This window comes from Chrysochloris asiatica, unplaced genomic scaffold (genome assembly GCF_000296735.1).
Source record: "Chrysochloris asiatica unplaced genomic scaffold, ChrAsi1.0 scaffold00137, whole genome shotgun sequence".
In the NCBI taxonomy this organism is placed as follows: Eukaryota; Metazoa; Chordata; class Mammalia; order Afrosoricida; family Chrysochloridae; genus Chrysochloris; species Chrysochloris asiatica.
The window spans coordinates 9136166-9143564 of record NW_006408655.1 but is presented as its reverse complement, the minus strand read 5'-3'; positions in this window follow the sequence as shown (position 1 = coordinate 9143564).

Sequence of the window (7399 nt, the reverse complement as noted above, 5' to 3'; positions counted from 1 at the left end):
TGAGCTCTTGATTATCCATGTACATTAATAAAACCAAATTTCCCCCTAGGACCAAGGCAGTAAAACTTCCTCAGAGGACGAACAAAGACAGGTTTACTGGGATTAAGCAGAGAGGTTCTGGAGAGGAACTGCCCAGGGTATTCACTTGAGGTGGAGTGGTAAATTCTGGGAATATTGGATTAAAGGACAATGGTGGCAACTCCCTCAGACCACCCTGGGTTTAATCAGTTTGATCCAGATGCTCTTCTTCCCCCTGAAGGTATATGGATATGTGATGACAGTGAACATTGTAGCATTTGGGTGTGGAATCCGGATAGAGGATAAGGAATGTGAAGGTGAGACCTCGCCTTCTTGGAAAGGTTGTGACCCTTCTCTCACCTTCCCTGGAACTGTAGCAAGAAAGAATTACTAGTTTAACAAATAAAGCTAAATGTTTGAAATCCTGTTCAAATGCATATATTTTTTACTTGCAAAGTAGAGAAAAACAGCTTAAATCCCTTCAGAGATTATAAACCAACCTTCATGTGAGTTTATAAGTCTTTCACCTCTACCCACTAGTGATTAAGTGTTAAAAGTATGTTAGACATCCTTTAGGCCTAAAGATTAGTCTATAATAGCTTGCTTGAACCTTTTCCTGTAGAAATATGTTAGGTTGGTAAAAATTTGTGTTTAGAAAATTGTATTTAGAAAATATCTTAAAGATTGTCTCTGTGAATCATTAAGCATTGTCTTATCTGAATAATCCCATTCTTCTTCTGTAAAGATCTCTTCCTTTAAAAAGTTAATAAAAGACTGGGGTAGAGATAGTTCTGGGTGCATTCTTGGCAGCAGGACTATCTGCCTGTCAGCTTGTATCCACTCTGGTCTCTGAGTGTTTCTTTCTCTCTCGCCCCTCCAGACTTCCCACCTAGAGTTAGTTTTGGGTGCAATGTCTGCCACCGAACAGTCTGTCTGGCAGCTTGCTTCAAACCTGAGTGTCTGTCTTCTTTGTGTCTGTTTTCTCTGTCTTCTTTGTGTCTGTTTTCTCTTTCTCTCTCTCTATCATCGCCAGACCCCCCACCTTTGTGTACTCGCCCCCTTGTCGAGGCCAGACCCCGACAACTCTGGAAGCTCTGCTGAAATCTTTCCGCCATGGATGAATCTGCTGATACTTGAAATACCGGTGGTACAGCTTCCAGCATCCTAGCAACATGAAAGCCACAAACTGACAGACAAGTAGTGGCCTACCCCATGGTATACGTGTTGGGCATGGTATACGTGCCCCCCACCACTGGGATATGAATTCTGTGAACGGAAATACCTCATCTTGTTCATTATGACATTTTCATCCAGAGTACAGTGCCTGACACATAGTTGAAATTCATTAACATTTACTATAAATGGAAACCAAGTTATGCAAGATTTCTCAGACAATTAGTGGAAAAGCCAGATTTACAACCCAGTTCTCCTACCTTTGCCAGGGCTTTCTATTTGCTATGGGAGGTGTAATTGGCAGGATCGAAGCAGCAGCAGTTTGCTCAGGTCAATCTAACCTTGCAGGTGAATCAAACCAACAGAAGGAAAAACAACAGTCTAACTAAATTTTCTAGTCGTGATGACTACTCCACTATCAGCTCATAGGCTCCATGGCTAACTAGAAGAGGGAACCTACTCAGATTCCATCACTGACATGTAGAATATCTGTTACCCTCTCTGTGCAGTAAGCAATTCAAACTGAACTCTCCTAGCTGGTGAGCTGAAACAGAAGACAATACTAATACCAGTAAGATAATCCTCACATTCTATTTACTGAGTACCCTATGTGTGCATAGCACAGTTTGCATAACAGGAGCTGCAAGGGAGATAAGAAAAATATTAAAATGCAAGTCCGTAAAGCCAGACTTTGTTTTAACAGGTTGGGATAAACACAAGTGGGGGAAATAACAGTAGGTACACAGCAAATAGTGAGGTTGTGAGGTTGGCCCAGGATCGGGCAGTGTTTCGTTCTGCTGTGCATAAGGTCGCTATGGGTCGGTACTGACTCGATGGTTCCTAACAACAACAACCCAGAAAATAAGCTAAGTCTGTTGTGCGACATTAGGAGCAAACAACATTTAAACCAAGATGTGAAGATTCAAAACTTTAAAATACATCAAGATTGTTTTCCTCTTTCTCTTTCTTTTTAGTTAGTGTGTTGAGGATGGGTTGCTTGAGACTGCCTATTCACTGTGCCAATCAATGTGCACTCTTTATATAAATCTGGAAGTCTCCCTGAAGAAGGGGATACTTCAGAAAACCTTCAAAACAGGAATTTTTGCCAACGTTGGAAATGGGATTGTTGCACACCTCGGGAAATTAAAAGAAGGCAAGATCTTGCCAGTGATATTGAAGAGTTTTTACGGTGGAAAGGAAAGGGAAACAAATCTGATTCCTAAGCAATCGTCTCATTATCCCATCTGAAAAGATTTCTTAATGACTACATTCTGGAAAACCTTTACATCTGTCCAACATATTTTAGTACTTTGCAAAAAAAAAATGGTGGAAGTTTTGGAAAATAGAATTCCTAACAGAAATTGTACAGTAAATTAATAGACTAGGAACAGGAAAGAAACACAACAGCTGTTCAACCGAAGGTTGGTTGTTGATGGATTCCATTGAGACGGTTCTGATCACAGATACTTTGTGTACAACACAACAAAATGATGCCTAGTCCTGCACCATCCTCAAAATCTTTCTTATGTTTGGGTCCATTTGTGCAGCCACTGTGTCAGTCCATCTTGTTGAGAGTCTTCCTCTTTCTTTTTTGATGACCCTCTAGTTTATCAAGCATGATGCCCTTCTCCAGGGACTGTTTCCTACTGATTCCATGTCCAAAGTACCTGAGACAAACTCTCACTGTCTGCCCTTCTAAAGAACATTCTGACTGTACTTCTTCTATGACAGATGTGTTTATTCTTCGTGCATTTCCTGGGGTATTCAATATTCTTTGCCAGCATCAATTCAAAGGCATCAATTTTTCTCTGGTCTTCCTTATTCATTGTCCACCTTTCATATGCATGTGAGGTGATAAAGAAGACCAGAAGACGGTGGTTTGACTCTGGCACATCTTAGGTCTCAAAGTGACATGGTTGCTTTAAAGAGGCCTTTAAACATTTTAAAGAGGCCTTTTGCAATAGATTTGTCCATTGTAATACTTCGTTTCATTTCATTTCTTGGGTGTTGTTTGTGCATCCAAGTAAAATGAAATTCCTGACAACTTTAATATTTGCTTAAGTAAAATGAAATTCCTGACAACTTTCATATTTTCTTAAGTAAAATGAAATTCCTGATAACTTTAATATTTTCTTAAGTAAAATGAAATTCTTGACAATTTAAAATTTTTCTTTGTGAGTATGATGTTACTTTTTGGTCTAACTGTGAGGACTTTTGTTTTATGCTGAGGTGTAGCCCATACTGAAGGCTGTAGTCTTAAATCTTTCTGTGTAAGTGTTTCAAGTCTTCTTCACTTTCAGCTAGCAAGGTTCTGTCATTTGCATATCTGTAGGAGGTTGTTAATAAGTCTTTCTCCAGTCCTGACTTTCTGTTCTTCATACAGTCCAACTTCTCTGATTATTTGCTTAGCATACAGATTGAAGAAGTATCGTGAAAAGCTAAAATCCTGATAAACATGTTTCCTGATTTGAAGCCATTTATATTCCCTTTTTCTATTCCAAAAGCTACCTCTTGGTCTACGTACAGGTTTTGCGTGAGCACAATTAAGTCCTCTGGAATTCCCATTCTTTGCAATGTTATCCATAATTTTGTTATGATTCACACAGTCAAATGCCTTGCATACTCAGAAAGCAGAGGTAAATATCTTTCTGGTGGTGTCTGCTTTCAGCCAAGATCCATTTGATATTAACAATGAGATCCCTCTTTTCATATCCTCTTCTGAATCTCTTTTGAATTTCTGGCATCTCTCTGTCAATGGACTGTTGTAATCATTTTTGACTTATCTTCAGCCATTTTTTCCTAACCATTAGGTTAAACAAAAAGGACAAGGTGCTAACTAAAGAATATTTATGAAGTACCACCCATGCCCCCAGCGTGGTGCCAATTACAGAGGATTCAGCTCAGGCATCTAGGTACCAAGAGCATCTTTACAAAATAGAGCCAATATTGGTATGTGTTTTAAAGATAAGCCTTCACCCTTAATAAGAAGCACTGGTGGAGCAGTGATTAAGAGAACTGCAAGGTCAGCATTTCAAGCTCACCAGCTATTTCTAGGATTGACGTGACGACACTTAACAACGAGGACAACTAACCAAAAGGTGGCCGTTCAAACCCACCAGTCACTCCACAGGAGAAAGATTTTGATAATTTTGGCTCTTGCATTTAGTTCTTCTGTACATTTTGAGTTAACGGTTTAATCACGGGGTCAAATGCCACCCTCTTGCCTTTTTTTGAAAAGACTATTCTCCCCTAGGAGTCCCCGTGTGGCGCTGTGGTTAATGCACTGGACGGCAAAGTCGGTTTGAACCACAAGGTCACTGATTCAAACTCACCAGTTCACTCCTCAGAAACCCTATGAGTCAGAATCGACTCAATGGCACTTAACAACAACCATGTTTTCCTGATTGAATTCTCTTGATTCCCTTGTGGAAATCCATTGACCACAGATGTATGACTTTATTTCTGAACTCTCAATTGTATTTCATTGATCTCTAGGTGTATCCTCATCCAGTACCACCACACTGTGCTGATTACTATGGTGTGCTGTGGAGTCGGTTCTGACTCAGAGCGACCCTGTATAAGGGTTTCTGAATCTGTACATCTTTATGGGAGCAGAAAGCCTCTTTTTTTTCCTGCAGAGTGGCTGGTAGGTTAGAACTGGTGACCTTGAAGTTAGTAGCCCACTTTGTAACCCACCACAATGCCAGGGTTCCTTGTTGATTACTATGTTGTTGTTAAGTACCTTGAGTTGGTTCCAGCTAATAGTGACCCTGTCTAGGATTCCCAGAGAGCGGCTGGTAGATTTGAGTTACCGACCTGTGATTTGCAGTTCAGTGCTTATCCTACAACACCACACCAGGATTATTATGTTATTGTTGTTAAGTGCCCTTGAGTTGGTTCTGACTCATAGCCAGTCTGTGTAAGGTTTCAGAGGAGCAACTGGTGGGTGAACTACTAGCGTTGTGGTTTGCAGTTCAGTGCTTATCCTACAGCACCATACCAGGACTCCAGGATTATTGTAGCCTGGTAATAAATTCTAAAACTGATAAGTGTGAGTGTCCTAACTTTGTTTTGTTTTTTCTCCATGATTATTTTTCATAGTAGGTTTATAAATACATAAGTGAGTAAATGGATGAATGTTTGTGTTTCTAAAAACATAAATTATTTTACTGGAGAGGGAAAAAGGTTGGGAACTTTAAGATCTTTAAAGCTAAGAGATAATGGAATTTAGGTATGTGAGGGAACCTGGTGGTGCAGTGATTAAGTGCTCTGCTACAAACTAAGAGTTTGCCAGTTTGAACCTATTGACAGTTCTCCTCAGTTCTCAGAACAGCAGTTTCCACATCCCCACCCCACCTCAGGTGACAGATGTGGCCGTCTGCTTTTGTAAAGATTGTTGTTGTTGTTGTAAATTTCCCACTCCAAGGTTGGCTGGTGAATTTGAACTGCCGACCTTGTGGTTTAAACTGACCTTGCAGTCAAGTGCTTAATCCTACAGCACCACAGCAGAACTCCTTTGTAAAGATTACAATCTTGAAAATTTAACAGGTCAGTTCTATTTTATCCTATAGAATTGCTATAAGTCAGAACTGACTTGATAGCAATGAACACAAAAACACAACAACAAAAACCCAAACCCAATGCCCTCAAGTCGACTGCAACTCACAAGGACCCTAAAGGACAGAATAGAACTGCCCCATAGTGTTTCCTGGAGTCCTGGTATGGCTCTGTGGGATAATACTCTGGACCAAAAGGTTAGTTTAAACAGCAAAGTTGATGGTTCAAATTCACCATTTGCATCTCAGAAACCCCATACAGGGTCACTGTAAGCCGGAACTGACTCAATGGCACTTAACAACAACAACTTAGTGTTCCTTGCAGTCCTGATGTGGTACTGTAGAATAAGTACTCAACCGCAAGGTCGATTTGAACTGCAAAGTCAGTGGTTCAAACTCACCAGTGGCTCTTCTGAAACCCTATACAGTGTTGCTAAGAGTCAGAACCAACTCAACAGCACTTAACAAAAACAACAACATAGTGTTTCCTATTCTGAAATCTTTATGGGAAGCAGACCTCAGGTCTTTTCTCCCTCCAAGTCATTGGTGGGTTCAAACCTGCTGTCCTTTCGGTTAGTAGTCAAGTGCTTAACAATTGTGCCACTAAGTCTCCTTCATTACTCACTGTTGTTGCTGAGTCAGTTCCAACTCATAGCAACCTTGTACAGGGTTTCCAAGTAGCTGCTGGTGAATTTGAAGTGCTTACCTTTTGGTTCAAATCGGCATTGGGGCCTAGCGCATTATCCTGCAGTGCCATGCCAGGACTCCTCATTATACATTGTTGTTATTGTTGTTGTTATGTGCCGTGGAGCCGGTTCCGACTCATAGCGACCCTATACAGGGTTTCTGAGGCTGTTAATCTTTACGGGAGCAAAAGGCCTCATCATTCTCCCATGGAACAGCTGGTAGTTTTGAACTGCTAACCTTGCGGTTTACCGCCTGATTTGTAACCACTATGCTACAGAGCTCCTTCATTGTTCATTAGGGAAATGCAAATCAAAACCACAATGTAATGACACTTGATAACCACAGTTGTTACTAGCTGCTTTTAAGTTGGCCCCCAGTTCATGGAGACCGCAGTGTTAAGAGTGGATCTGCTCCATAGAGTTTTCTTGGCTTTTATCTTTACTGAAACTCATGACCAGACGTTTCTTTTGAAGAGCTGCTGGGTGGGTTTGAACTATCAAACTCTAAGTTAACAGCCAATCAGAAGTCACTTGTATACCCAGGCATTTACTACACACACACTATAATGTCCAAAATCACAAAGGCAGGCAGTAAGCTTTGGCAAGGATGTGGAGAAATTAGAACCCTGGTACACTTCAGGCAGGACTGTAAATTGATGAAGTCCATTTGGAAAACAATTGGGCAGTTCCTCAAAATGGCAATTCCAATCCTAGGTGTGTTGTTGTTGTTGTTGTCAGGTGTCATCGAGTCAGAACCGACTCATAGCGACCCCATGCACAGCAGAACAAAACAATGTCCGATCTTGGGCCAACCTCACTACCACTGCCACACTTGAGTCCATCAATGATGCCACCTGGCCAATCCATCTTGTTAGGGATCTTCCTCTTTTTCTCTGACCCTCCACCTTACCCAGCATGACATCCTTCTCCAGCAACTGTTTCCTCCGGACAATATGTCCAAAGTAT